Source organism: Camelus bactrianus, chromosome 20 (assembly GCF_048773025.1).
Source record: "Camelus bactrianus isolate YW-2024 breed Bactrian camel chromosome 20, ASM4877302v1, whole genome shotgun sequence".
NCBI lineage: Eukaryota > Metazoa > Chordata > Mammalia > Artiodactyla > Camelidae > Camelus > Camelus bactrianus.
Genome location: NC_133558.1, coordinates 27,282,450 through 27,297,744, shown reverse-complemented (window position 1 = coordinate 27,297,744; position 15,295 = coordinate 27,282,450).

Below are 15,295 nucleotides of genomic sequence, written 5' to 3'. Positions count from 1 at the left end.
AAGAGCTAAAGCAGGATATTCAGGGTCCAGAAGAGGAGGGGTCTTCTGTGTGGGCCAGGCCCAGCTGAGGGTGGGGGGCTTGCAGAAACAGAACTGTAAGACTGATTTAGTCGACAAATGTCTATGACTCAGTGGTTACCACAGGCCGGGCACTATTCTAGGCTCTGCAGAATACAGGGGAACCTGACAGACTGGTCTGGGCCTCATGGAGCTTAAATTCTAGTTAGGGGCAACAGAGAAGGCTGGGAGGTGTGGTTGGAGCAGGGTGAGGAGGGCCGAGGGAGATGAGACTGAGATGGAGAGGTAGGGCCCGGGGCTCTTACCAGTTCAGATTGTATTCTAACCAAAACGGGAAGGGCAGGGGAGAGGACCCTGGAGTTCACAATCTTGTAGAGGGAGGAAGGGAACACCTGCCCTATAGGTACCACAAGAGGTCTCCTATAAGCTGGGGTTCCATGAGGGATGCAGTGTCCCAGTGGAAGGTGGAGGTAGGGGCTCTTCCTGTCAGTCTCAATCAAGGGGCTCAAAGGCAGCCTGTAGGCTGGTCAGGCTTCCCCACTCCCCTCTTCTCTGTTCACTGACTCCCCTTTCCCGCTCCTGGCCTCCTCACTCCCCACATTCTTTCCACACTCCCCATCTGGCCTTCTGGGTGCCAGGCAGCATCTGATTCCCCATCTGACTCTGGTCGGGGCCTCAGGGGTTCTGGATCTGGGCTTTGGGCCCTGAGGTCAGCCATACAACAAAGGCAGCCCAGGGCACAATCAGGACATGACCCCAAGCCTTCTGGGTCAGCTGGAGCCCTGGTCTGTGGAGAGGAGCCCTATCCCCCATCTGGCACCCCTGCACCTCTGCCTAGTCCCACCCCCAGCTCAGGCCACAGCTCCTCTTTTATCCCCAGTGCAGGCTGGACATTCTCAGGATAGAGATTTGAGCTGAAAGAGAGACCAGAGACCCATCAGACTATCAGTCAATCCATCAATCAATTAACCAGACTGGTCAGGGACAAAGCTCCAATTGAGAGGTTCACTAATTGGGAGAATTTGTGGATGTCTAATCAAAATGGAAATTCTTTCTTGCTCTGAGAGGTTAAAGTGTCCTACAGGTCACCATTTAGTGGCCTTTGTGTTTTCCAGAGAAAAAGGGGCAGGAGGCAGGGTCTCCTAGCTTGATCACCTAGGTGGGGCTAGCCTCATCGTAACTCTGCCTTCTTCCTCATCCATAACTTTTCTTCCAGCCCAAATGGTGGAGGGAAGGAGAGATGCAGTTCACCTGCTAGGCCTTAAAAGTTGGTGGCTTGGGTTCAGCCCAGTGTCTGGAGAACCCGGGAGCCTTGCAGACGGTAAGGGAAGTTCCACCCTGCGTGCCTCTGCAACTCCATCCCTTCTAGAGCCGGAGGGGACAGTGAGGTATCGCAGTTTCCTGGGGCCCAGGAAGCCCCAACTGTGGCCACCGTCTGAAGGCAGAGCAGGCACCCAAGTGTCCTGGGGCTGCACCAGAGCCTTTCTTGGACCCACACCAGAATAGACTCCTCCACTGTCCGGCAAAGTTGGCAGCAACCCTATCAAAGCGCTCCGCAAAAGCCTGGAGGGGCTTCTATCCCGTCGCTCGCGCTTGAGTCCACCCAGAGGCCTGCTCACCCTGGCCTGGGTCGCATCGCCAGTCCCTCTTCCTCCTCCCTACAAGCTCTTCTGTCCTCTCCTCCCCTCCCCTCCCTCTTTGCGGAAGCGTCTGTCCGCGGTTTTCCGACCGTCCTGTTCCTCCACGAGTGACTAATCCCACAGGTTGAGCAACTAGCCGAGTCTGGCGCCCCAGAGACGGCGAGTCCTTCCCCCTCCACGCGGTGCAGTGCCCCAGCCTTGAACTTCGCCGGCCCGGCGCCGACCACGGTCGCTCACGCTGTCCAGCCCGGCTTTGCACCTCAAGTCCCCTCTCCCTACCCCTCTGACACTGCCCAAGGACGCACAGCTGGGCCTTGCTGGTCCTCCAGGACGCGGGGCGCCACGTGGCGATCGGGAACCCCCAAACGACCCGTGTTAGGAAGGGGGGCGTCTCCTCTCGCCGAGACTTGGGTAGGGAGACAGTGGGGAGAGAGGCGTCCTGCCAAGTCCAGGACCGTGAAACACCTGCCCTCTCTGCCTTCCAACCTCAGCGTCTTTGCAAAATTCTCGGAGGTCGGGATTTGTTTGTGGAACGAGGTTTGCACCACGTTCCGAGGTGAGAGTGCGCGGAGGCACTGGCCCGAGAACCCGTGGCTGTGCGCGCGCGCACACACACAGACACACAGACACACACACACATCCCCCAGGCCACTCTTAACTCTTGGCGATCTCACTTTTCTCTCCCCCATGGGACTCCTAATTTTGAACCTCTTCGCAGCGCTTTCCCCTGTACGATACCGTTCCCCCACCTCTTCCGCTGTCAGCACCTACTGCTTTCTTTGTCTGTCTGTCTGTCTGTCTGTCACCGTCTCTCTCCCTCACTCGGGGTGTTTATTTAATTGTTTTCTTGAGCTGCGCGGCAGGCTCTCCTGCCGTCAAACTCTGCCATCCCCACTCTGCCTGTGTAATTTAAAGCTATAGTTAAATTATGACTTCTCCGGACCTGTTGTGGCACCTACGCCTGAGCCTAATTAAATGATCACATCCATTCTGAAGGCAGCTCTCTTCTCCCCTCCAACGTTAATTACAACATAAGAGGCTTTAATGGCCTGCCTCACCTCCAGCTCCTGGAAAGAAAGGTCAGGCGATTAATTTTCATCATTAATCTTTTCCCAATGTGGACACTGTGCTGTCACCGGAGCCTATTAAACCCCCTTTGTCCCCCCTTCCAGCCTTCCTCGACCCTCACCCCCTCCTCCCTGATTGACTGCAGAGAAGGAAAATATTTAAGAATCACTTTGTCTCTCTGGCTTTTTTTTTTTTTTTTTTTTTTCCTTTCCTGGAGTCAGCTTCTCCTTGGGGGTCTTGAGGGTGGGATACAACGGGGAGGGCACCGAGTTCGTTACCCTGCAGCTTCAGACTGTACCTCTGAAGGCCCTTCATGTCTAAAATGAGTCCAGGAGTCAGGCTGGGGAGCAGGGAGGCTGGGTCTTGCGACATTCCATCGCTCCTGGGGGTGGGTGGGAGGGAGGGCCAGGGCCTGCTATCCTTGTGTGGAGGGAGACGTGAGCACAGGGCGGCCACTGGGCCATCCTCCACTTGGGTCCTCACAATAAAAAACAATAAGGAATATGTTGACACCTAGAGTTTTATAGATGATTTGGGATTTTATTCTGTGATCTAGATTTCTTTCTCATCAGCTCTCCCTGTTCCTTTTCTCCTTCCTCCCTCACCCTGCAGCTTCAGCCTTGTTAAATGGGAGACAATCTAGATTTCTGCAGTTGCAGAGGGCTGAGCAGTGGCCACCCACTCTAGGGAAGCCAATTCTGGACCCATCTCTCAGGAACTGGGTGTCCGCCAGCCTTAATAGTGGGCCTGGGCTCTGAGTTGAGGAGGAGTGAGTAGGGAGGGGCAGCGGAGTGGGCCAGCAGATAGGAAAGGGATGAAGGGGCATGTAGGGGCAGAGGAACTGAGGTGGCCCTGAGGGTGTGCTTCCCCAGCACCCCGAATTCCAACAGCAGGCCAAAAAGAGGGAGAAGGAGGGTGAATAAGTTCTCTGCAGACAGCTTTTATTCCAATCCCAGAATTCATTTGACTTAAAATTCTAATCCAGAAGAGAGTCCCTGGGAAGTGGAGGGGGTGAGGCTGGGCCAGGCAGGAACCCAAGAGGTGCAGGTGTAAGAGTTTATAGCCTGGCTGTCTGTTACTGCTCTCTGGGGGACCCAGCTCTGTCCCATGAGGGAAGGTACAAGGGGCTGGGCCAGAGGGATGATTAGAAAGTGATAAGACAGGAGGAGTGAGGTTGGCATGGAGGGGCCTGTGCACCTGAATTCATGAGCCCAGACAGGCAATACTCCTCCCCCCCGTCATAGTCAGAGCCTGGCACACACATGCCATGCCTGGCTCCCTGCAATGCTCCCAGGCACTTTCACACCATCTGTCCAAGGAGAACAAGCTATACACACTCTCCATATCTGATGACATTCAAGAATCCTCTGGGGTGGCCCTGCTTGGAACTTAGACCCATCACCTCAACAAAGGCTGAATTAGCCATCCCTCAAACCCCAGAAACCCAGGGCTGCAGTGATTTCTAGAACTTATGTCCCCCAAGATAGAAAGATGCTAAGGGTGTAGGGGAGTTGTGGAGGGGTGGACATGGAACCTGAAACTCCCCAGCAAGGAGGAAGGGGCAGCTTGGGCCCAGCATTCATTGACCCTAATGATAGAGTTAGGAGAGGCCCTTTCAGGAATCCAGCCAAGCTTGTGCAAGGCTTTCCAGTTCTGGACTGGGGCAAGCAGGAGGTGGGGAATCCAGTTTGCAAAAGGGACTTACTTGGAAGACCCCACCAGTGATCAAAATTGTCTGGTGTCCAGCAAGACCATTTGAGTCCAAATCACTGGCTTTTAGAAAGAAGAAACTTCTAGGAAACTCAAGAGGAGTTGGCCAGGACCCAGGAGGCGTAGATTCCTCCTTCTATCTATGAAAGTGGCCCCTCTCCGCTCCACCTCCCCAAACCTGGCTCCTCCTGGCATCAGCCACAAGATGGGCATCTGCATCTTGCTGTGGACCCTGGAGCAAATCTCCCCACCCTGAGTCAGCCCCTCCCCTGACACTCCCCCCACCAGCTCCACCCCAAGGACATTGGGGACATCACGTCCACAGAGCCCTGCACAGCCGGATAATAATAATTAATAACCATTAGGAACAATAAGGAATACCAGTGCCCAGTCAGCCCAATGTGCAGCCTCGGCTTTTTTCTTTCTTCCTTTTTTTTTTTTTTTTCACTTTAATGAAAACAATGATTTGACTTTGAAGAAAGTGACTTTTTTAAAGTGAAAGCTGGATCGAGTTCTCATCCACCCCCCTCCCCCCTTGATGTCCCCCTTCCCTTCCCAGCTCCTCCTCCCATCTTGCCCCCCCATTTTTCTCTCTCCCTTTTTTCTTTTTCTTTTAATACTCTGCGTTCTATCATGCAAATCCCCTTTCAAATTATGAGAGTATTAGAGCCATCAACGGTAATGTCACCGCCACAAAATGAGAGTGGGGACTTAAGCACCTAACGAACAATGAAATGTGCGAGCCCTGGGACAGGACAATTAAGAACTGGGCTTAGCCAGCCAGGGAAATTTATTGCTATCAAATCCATATTTCTATTTTCCCCCTGAACAGTAACCTATTTGAATATGATTAAAGGGTTTCATTACGGCAGAGAGAAAGGCCTGTGTCCCGCGGTTCCCCGTGAGCTCACAAACACAGGCTTGGAGCCGGGGTGCCCCTGTGAGGAGATGGGTAGGCGGTAGTGGGGGTAGGGAAGACGGTTAAGGACCCGGGGGTTCAGAAATTGAACATCAGGGGGCAGGCTCCCTGTAGAGATGGGACTGGCGGAGGAATTGTTTGGCTGGAAAGGAGGTCTAAGGGTCTCTGGTCCTCTGACTCTTTGCAGAAGGTTCTGGAGGGTTCACGAGCAGATGGGGAAACCAAGGCACTAAGAGGTTGAGCAACTTAGTGACAGTAACTCAAATTAATGAGAGTGGGAGATCCAGGATTGGATCTAAAGCCAGTGCTAGCCTCCCTCTGCTCCCTCCCTCTCTCCCCATATCCTCCTTCCTTCCCCTCCTCCCTCTTTGCCCTCCTCCCCCTTCCCTCTATTTTTCCTTCGCACATTGCCCCCCCTCTGCCCCAGTGATAAACGCTATAAAGATACACAAGAAATGCAAGCAGCCATACTGGCCAGGAGACATTTACAGTCCATCCGGGTGAGGAGGTAAGACCAGTCAGAGGAAGCCAAAAGCAGCTGGAGACAGTGGACAGCTGAATGTTAAGATGAGCGGTGCTGATGCAAGTCCTGAAGGGGTTCAGGGTGGGTTCAGAGGGGCTGGTGTGGGCTGGAGTAGCTACAAATGGCTCTGTTCTAACACAAACAGATGGCAAAGAATTTTTCTCCCCTAGAAGTCTGCACATTATCACTCTGCTCCATGGCAGAACCTTAATAAGATCCGGCCGTCATTTCTCCCTGCTTTCTCAGCTGCACCTAAACCAGGGATGATCCGAATAATAACACCAATAATAACCACATCACTCCTGTGCATTGTGTATCAGTTTAGTTGTAAAGAGCTTTCACACATCCCTCCGCTCATTAAATCCTTAAAACAACCCTTTAAAGAGGGGCAGGGCCGAGGAGTGAGATCTCGAGAGGTTAAATAACTTGTCCAAAGTCAGACAGGTAATAAACAATAGAGCTGGAATTTGAACCTGGGATAGCCTGATTCTAACATCCATGTTCTCATACATGTGATTTCTGGCAGGAGTGCAGCCATGCACACACACTGGTTCAGCAAGCTGCTCCCCACCCCTGACTGGTGGCAGCTTTCTTCTTGCTGGAATCCCTGAAGGAAAGGATAGTGGCCTAGCTAGACAGATCAGCTGTATCAGCCCTGGCAGTGAGAGGGTGATGGATGTCGTGGGAGATCACCCTCACGGGTGGTGCACACTCACACCAGCAAATGGGGAATCATAGCAGATGAAAAAGAATTCAGTGCTGTATCGTGTGGTCCTGAGCTGGGAGAAAGCCGAATTCATGCAGGGCACTCGTCTCCAGAGTGTGGACCTTGAGATGTGGGATATGCAGGCAGAGCCCCGGCCTTTCCAGATGGGCCCTGGACATGAGGGGGCGGCCTCGGAGGAAGCAGCTGGTGGGCTTTGAGGATCTGAGAACGGACAGGCTGAGTGGAGTGATGAGGGTGGAGGGCAGGGTTTAAGTTCCAAGGCTGGATGTGTTCCTCAGCTCCTCTGGCCTTTCTGGTTCCCAGTCTCAGTCCTCTGACACTTCCCTTCTCTCCTCTGGGACACCCCATGTCTCATACCTGGGGCTTCCAGAGACTGCAGCCTTGCACCCTGGGAAGCTGGATAAAGTGGCATTACTAACACTTGGATCTGCCCGGTGCCATCAGGGGCCCTCTCTCTGCCAATATATGCTGGTCTGGTGCACCTGAAACTTGGGCGTCACCAGGGCAGGTGGTGTGGCATGTAGGGGGGTGGCCAAAGGTGGAAGGAAATCCCATCTGGTACCCAGCAGCACCATCCTGAGGTCTCCTTCTCTGTCCATTTTGTAAAAATTTCCTTTATCCGCACCCACCCCCCAAAATATTTGCCATTTCTGTCCCTCCCTATTTCCTGCCCATCCTTCCTTCCCTAAAATCATCGAATCTCAATATTCAGTCTTGGCCTCTATTCATCGACCCACCCAAGGGTGTTGGTTAAAATAGTAAGTCCATATACTGACCCATTAGGATCGATGCTGGTCATAGCAATGAAGCAGGATGCTGGGCTGGGTGTTAAAGTTTAGCTGCTGAATCTTGGGGAGGGCCAGCAAATCCCAGGGCAGTGGCTAGGATGATGGGGAGATGGGTGTTCAATGGGCTACAGGCAATAACTATTTACTAACTGGTATGGAAATGTTAGCAATCAATACAGGCACAATGATGTATACACCACTCCACTATCAGCATTACGTCCAACCATCCGAGCATCCATCCATCCACCATTGCACCTCAGCCCCACCCGCTAGTATGCTCTCAACAGGTGGGGGAGGGAGCACCTATGAAGTAGGAGATGAGCTTCCTTCTCTCTAGCAGCTTATAATTCAGTTGGAGAGCCAGGAGACACCCACTTGATTGTTCAGCAACAGCTCAAGAGGTGTCTCAGGGCAGCCTGGGGTGGGTTGCCCAGCGCCTGGTACGTCTAAACGGTTCAGAGCAGATGAAGATCATGTGTGTAGAAGAGAGGCCAGGGAGGCAGCCACAGCATGACAAGCCTTTGAGCTGGAGCTTTGGGCAAATGAGGATCAACCTCTCGGCTTCTCCTTGGCTCAGCCTCTGGGGGGGGTGTCACATGCTCCCTTCTCCCTCTTCAATGTCCATGTCTGAGTACTGGTTTGCTGTGGACCAGCCCACACTGTCTCCAAAACTAGATAGTGGGGACCTGATGATGCTGCCTGTTCCCACCCTGGCCTCCCTCCGCAGCAGGCACATTACCTTCCGCAAGGAAGGAGCCAGACTGTGGTTGGGTTCCCAGCTCGCCCTTCTCTGCCTTTTCTCCCTCTCTCTTTCCATCCTGGGGTTGTCAGTTTAATGGACAGGTGTTTAATTCCAGCCTGTCAGGTGCCTGGAAATGCCAGCGTCGCTGCACATCAGTTTGTGGAGCTTGCTCTCAAAAGAACAGTGAGAAGCTGAACTCTGCTATTTGCAGCTCAGCCCTCTCTCTTTGTCTCCATCTCATCAGGCAAATGTGGTTGCACCTTCCTCACTGATGTTTTCCTCCTGGGCAGTGGGGCTCAGAGAGCCTGGCAAAGGAGGTGAAAAGCTTCTCCAAGTGCTTCCAAAGAAGATCAGGTTTCCGAGTGCTAGGTGTCATCAATTACGTCCCTGGCATGTGCTGGGCCTGCTTTTTAACTATTAAAATCATGTAATAGCTAAAGCACACTGCATCTGCTGCCCCAGGGCAGAAAGGCAGCTGTCAGGTTCTTCAGCATAAGCAGCTTCTCTCTTCTGTACCAGCCTTTCTCAGGCACCAGCCAGGAATGGCATTCTCACCTCCAGCCTGGGAACTACATGGAGGCAGCCTTAGGGATCTGCCCAGAGAACTCCAAAGCTTGGAAAATGGGGGTCAGAGCATGGTCTGGGGTTCACTGTGTCATGCTACCCCCAGCAGGACTTGCCACCCAGCTCTTCTATCAGTCTTTGGTAAAGTCTCAGGGCTGGGGGCTGAGGACAGACCAGAGGTCAGAGAGGAGGACCCATCTTTGGGGGTTAGGGATGAAACCTGAGGAATTGGGACAGAAGTGGGGGATTCCAGGGCATATCAACTACAGCCAGAGGTCAGAGCTGGACAGCCCAGTTCAGGCAGCGAAAGCACTTGAGTGGCATCTCAGAGGGCTGTTGGGCTCACCCTGGCACACAGCTTCCCCTCTTCCTTTCCTGCCCACCCATGCCCACTTCCCTCCTTGCTTATCTATTTCTTTCTGCTTTGACACCTCCTACCTGTCCCCCCACAAGACCTCCACCCACCCACGTACCCCAATGAGGCATCACGGTTCCTAACGAAACGGAACCACTGCCAGATGAAATATATTACTATTAAATACTTAATTCTTCTAGTGAGCAGAGAGCAGGCAGTATGAATACGATTATTAAAGAAAATTACTTTGGCTGATCAGATATTTCTGCATACTAATTTCTGACCCTTCTTCCCTCACTCTCACTCCTCGTCCCTAGGAGACCAGGACAGATAAAATTCCATCACAAATAGCTGATTACCGAGGCTTGCATTAAAAAAATCACATTTTCCCCCGTCTCTCTCTCTCTTTCCTGTGCCTTCTCTATGCTGATGTCCTTGCTGGAGAAAAGGTGTCCCTGGGCACCAGCAACCACTGGATGACATCTGGGGAGACCCTATTCCCTCCTTCTCTTCCTCTCTCTCCACACTTTCTCCAATATCAGCAGCTCCACTATTTCAACCAGTTTCCTAAATGGGCAGAAGACCCTTTAGGCGCAAGGGTCCCTGCTCTAGTATACATCTCATCACAGCCTCATGCTCTGGTATTCTGTACTTAAGAACATGGTGGGGCACCTCACCAACAAAGATGGCTGATTTTGCACTGAGTGGAGACACCCAGCTCTTAGACTGGAACCGGAAGTGTGATAAGAAGTCCTGCCCTAAAGAGAAGGGACTTCCTAACTTCAGAGTTTTCTGATTGGCTGAGCTCTCTAGACCTCTGTAAATGTCTGGGGGAATTCATTCATTCACCACTAAAGTCAGCAAACTTTCATGTGTGTATAAAAGTGTATATGTATCTCCAATGTCTAACTTAAAATTACACTAGAACTTTCTATGCCTTGGTTTTCTCATCTGCAAAATGGGGATAAAAGCAGTACCTACTTCATGTGATTGTTGTGAGGAGTGAAGAGTTAATACACAAAAGGCACTTAGAATACTGTCTGGCACTTAATAAGCACCATATAAGGGTTAGCCATCATTACTATTATGGTTACTATGATTACTATTGATGTATATATAATTAAAAAAATGTACTCCCCACCTGCTCATGAATGACTCCTCCCATAACTCCCACACCAGAAGGAGCTTCTCCTGGCTTCTTTCCTAGATTCTCACTTGGGTTCACTTAACTAGGTTCTCAGTGCCTCCCGACCCCCTTCATGATGACCCCTCAACCATACACTGAGCTCCAGCCTCAGTTCAGGCTACTGGCACCCAAGCAATCAACAGGGTTCTGGCACTCAGGGGCAGTGAGGGGAGTGTGCCAAAAATAACACCCATTCCCCACAATCCCATAAACCTTCAATTTACCTGCTTTTATAAAAAAAGATGCTTCCTTAGGTGTCACCCATGGAAGATATAATTACAGCCTGGGAATGTTAATTCCCTTGCTCCTGATACGTGGATCACTGCTCCGCAGGGCTCCTGTCCTCCTCAGAGCATTGGGAGGGTGATGGACAGGCAGCCAGGAGGGAGTCAGGGTAGGAGGCAATGCCAGACCTGGAGGCCTGCGGGGATATGAGGATGTGCTCTTAAACCAGACCACCCTGGTGGGACCAGTGGAGCTGGATAAGGCATGGAGGGGGTGCCCTCTTATATCTGGTTACCCTCAGAAACCCCTTGGGGCTGGGGCTGGAGGGAGAGAACACCAAGGACAGAGGCCCTGCCAGCCTCGCGGGGAAGTGGGAACCCTGAGTCCTGAAGTCTCCCTGGTCTACCCCCTTTCCCCACCCCCACTTCCCATCCCTGTCCCTCTTCAGTCTATTCTCAGCACAGCAGCCAGAGGGATCCTTGTAAAACCTAAGAAAGAGTTCCCCATCTCACTCAGCATCATCACAGTGGCCTCAAGGTCCTACCCACCCCTACCCCGCTGTATTTTCCTCCTCAGCCCTCAGCAGCACCTATTATTGTCTATATTTTACTTCTTTGGGTTTTTTTTTTTTTTTTTTTAGTGTATATCCCAGACTAAGATATAAATTCCACGAGGACAAGGGTCTTTATCTATTTTGTTCACTGTTTCATTCCCAGGGCTCAGAAGAGTGCCAGGCATATAGTAGGTGCTCCCTAAGAGTTTGTGAATGAAGGTGACTCTTCAGGAAGGAATTCCAAGCAGAGGGAAGAGTGAGGGCAAAGACAAAGGCAGGGCAGAGCCGCATGCATTTGGCAAACTTGAGTGGTCCTGAATGCTTGGTGTACAGGATGTTCCCAGAAAAGGGAAAGAGATGAGAACAAGGCCAGCGTGGCATCTGTCCATGGAGAGGGAAAAGAGGAGGGTGGGGACATAAGTAGGTCTGTGTCTCTGGAAGATCCTGGGGGCGGGTGGAGAGTGGATTAGAGCTGGGTGACACTGGAGGCGGGAAGACCATAAGAATGCTGCTTAGATAGGCAGGAGGAGAGGATGATGTCCTGGTCCAAAGCAGGGGTGGTGTGGATGGAGGTGAATTCCTAAGAAAGACGTAGGGATCTGGGGAGAGAAGCAAGATGGCAGGCCTCCTTCCCCTTCTCCAAAATCGGTCTTCCTGGTCCCTAACCCTAGCCAGGCTGTCCCCAGCTCCGTCCCTGGGAGACCCATCCCTTGTCTCTGGCCTCTATCTAAATTCTGCTTGTCCTTCAAAGCTCAACCCAGTCCCTGCCCCAGACTCCTTCTCCATCTCACTGATGTTCTCTGAGTGACTGGTGTTCCTCATTGTCACACTTGTCATTGCCTGTCCCCAGTGACATGGACACAATTCATGAGGGCTTTCCTTGTAAATTTCTTGAGGGTAGGGACTGTGGCATTTCTACTGTGAGCCTGACAGAATACCCAGTGATTTGGAGCCTGGGACTTTTGCCTCTGGCTGATTTGGGTTTAAATACTGAGTCTCCCACTTAGTAGCTAATTGAATTTAGGTAAGTTACTTCCCCATCTGTAAAATGGGAATAAAAATACTATCACTGTGCAGGATAGTTCTGAGGATGAACTGAGTTAAAGCATGTAAGAGATTAGCACGACGTAGAGTACCTTTACGCACTCCCACAGCACCTGCACATCTCCTGCGTTGCATGCCACACAACTGCAAATACTTAGCCACATGCATCATGATGATCGCTAATACTCTGTCTTCCCCACTGGACTGTAAGCACCTTGAGGGCAGGAACCAGCAGAGCCCAGCACAATCCCTTGACATAGTCATGGAGTTACTAAATTTGTGCGGAATGAGTGGCTTGTTACAATATTAAACACTTAATGCATTGAATTCAACTGAAACTAAGATGCCAAAGAAAAGAGACTCCTGATCAAGCCAAACGAAGCCTGGTTCTTCCCAGGAATTGCAGTGTCCCGTGGGAGCTCAGACAGAGTGGACTTCCCTGGAAGGGGCTGTTTCATCACACCCTTTCCTAGAAGGGAGAAGCAGACGTCCAAGCCTTGACCCCAGGCTAGGGCAGGGTGGGTGCAGCCTGCAGAGTGACCTGACTGAGTCTGGAGGGAGCTGGCTGCCTGGCCCCGGCCTCAACTCTGAATGGAAGATTCTGGGATCGGAGGTAGGGGTGGGGCTTAGCCTCCTGGACCCTCTGGGGAGCTGGCAGGCCCCAGCCACTGAGGAGGACCAGTCCCAAAGCTGTATATACACAGGGCCAGGAATGTTTATTTTTCCTTATTGACTTTCTCCAAATAAACCCCTGGCCAGCAGAAAGGGGCTCCCAGTAGCAGCTGTTTACTCAGTGTTTGTGATAAAGAGGCTTCTCCATAGCAACAGGTGGCAACGTGCAGCTCTCCCAGAACATGGCAGGGCCTTGCAATGCGGCTGTGTTTACTCATAGGGGAAGAAAAAGAGGCAGAGGAAGACAGGGAGGAAGGAAGGAAGGAAGGGAGGAAGTCAGACCAGGAGACTGGGAGCTGGGAAGTGAACAGAGAGGACACCAGGGCAGAAGCCCGAGAGGAGTGTGGAAGGTTTCCGTCCTCAGCGAGGCTTCCACTGAGAGTTCCCAGTGGGCCTGGAGGAGGGAAGGCTGTCAAGCGATGTGCAGGGAAGTGTGCGCCCCGCTGGGTGTGGGGGAGCTGTGAACACGGCACCACACACAGGAGACACCATCGTGGGCTGATGTGGCCTGGTCAGGGTGTGAGTCTCAGTACCTGTGTACTGAAGTTGCCCCGTGTGTGTACACGTGTGTCATCCCGCCCTGGGAAGGGAGGGTGGATTGGTGTCCTAGGGCTGCCATATTCCCGCAGACGTGGCGACTTAGAACAGCAAGGGTTTATCCTCGCACAGTTCAGGAGACCAGAAGTCTGAGATCACAGCTGAGGCGGGTTTGGTTCTGTCTGGAGGCTCAGGGGGACGGTGTGTTCCTCACTGCTCTCCTAGCTTCTGGGAACTGCCAGCCATCCTTGGTGTCCTGTGGTTGTGACAGCATCACTCCTGTCTCTGCTCCCATCGTCACCTGGTGTTCTCCCCATGTGTCTCTGTGTCTGAGGCTACGTGTCCCTCTTCTTATCATGACACCAATCATTTGATTTAGGGCCCATCCTGATCCAGTGTGACCTCATCTCATCTTGACTAATCTGCAAAGACTCTGTTTTCAAATAGAACTATATTCACAGGTACTGGGGGTTTGGACTTGGCACATATACTTAGGGGAACACAATTGTACCCATGGTGGGGTGGGGGCACAAGGACAGGGATGGCTGTCAGTAAAGCTTGGGTGATAAACCCACACACAGGACTCTTAGAAAGCAGGATGCTCCTTCACTCCCTCACATTCCTTCTGCACAAGGGAGGGGTGGACCCGGGGAAGAGGGAAGCCTGCTGTCTCATCTGGGTGAAGTCCTCAGGTGGAGGGGAGAGGGGAGGATGTGGCATCCAGAGTGATGCTGGTGTCCACGTCCCCATCCTAGGTGTGTGACCTTGGACAGGTTACTTCTTCCGCCAGGGCCTCCATCTCCTCATCTGTCCAGTAACACCCACTTCACAGCTCTGGCCCACAGCAGGCACTACTCAAAGTCAGGGCCACTTTTGTTATTATCACAGGCCTCAGTTTTCCATCAGGAGCGCACGGAAACCCACTCGGGATTGCCTGCTGGGATGGTGTCCACTCCTGCAGAAAACAACCTCTGCTGCAAAAGTTGGCACAGTGACCCCAGGGGACATGATTCGATGTGGGGACACCCTGCTGGAGTCTGTCCCAGGGACCCGGCTTGGGTGAGGGCATCTGCAGGGATCTTCCAGAGAGACCCGGGGCGCGCCACCTCAGCACACCTGCGCCGCCCTCCACTCCCCGAGTCTGTGCGGGGAACTCAGGCCAGCAACCATCCCACAGCTGAGGTGTGTGAAGGCGGTTGGTAACTGACTTGAAAGCACACACAGGTGCACTCACACCCCTCACAGAGACGTGTGCGCACCTCAGACACATCCATACACACCTCACACATACACACGCACACCCCTCCCAGACTTCCTCCCACCATCTTCAGCCACGTGGAACCATCTCCAATCCCATGGGTTTGGAGAGTCTACACAACACGTGGAAATCCACGTCTGTTTGTTCACACACGTCTTTCTCGAACACCTACTATGCTCCAGGCCCCGTTCTAGTCACTGGGGAAACAGCAGAGACCAAACATGGAGCTTCTGTTCCCCAGGCGGGAGATGACAGTAAGAAAAATGAATAAAGGACTTATTTCACGTATGAGAAGGAATCGAGGGCTATGGAGAAAAACGAAGGCGGAAAAGGAGCGTGAGGACAATCTGAAACGTGTCCTCTACTGCCGCCCACCTCCCCAGTGCCAGGATGGGAGCCAGAGCCCCACGTGCCCCAGGTCCGTGCTCTGCCCTTGGGGTAGTGGCCTGGGGTCAGAGGCCAGTCAGATACGCATGGCCTGGTGGCTCCGGCCTGGCTCCCAGGTGGCCTGTCACCGTCCCCACAGCCGGCATCCCCGCGGGGGGCCGCCCTCCCCAGCACGGCTGCTCTCTAACCACCGCGTGTCATCCTCCTTGTTACTATTCTCATCCTCATTACAGGAACTGTCCTCACGCTCAAACACAACAACCACGCAGCCCCCGTGGGGAGACGGCATTTTCCTGGAGCTGCCGGAGAGAACAGTCAGAGCCGCTCGGGGAGGAAGAGTTGATGCCTCCTGGAGTTTCTTGCTGGTGGGGGGGGTGGG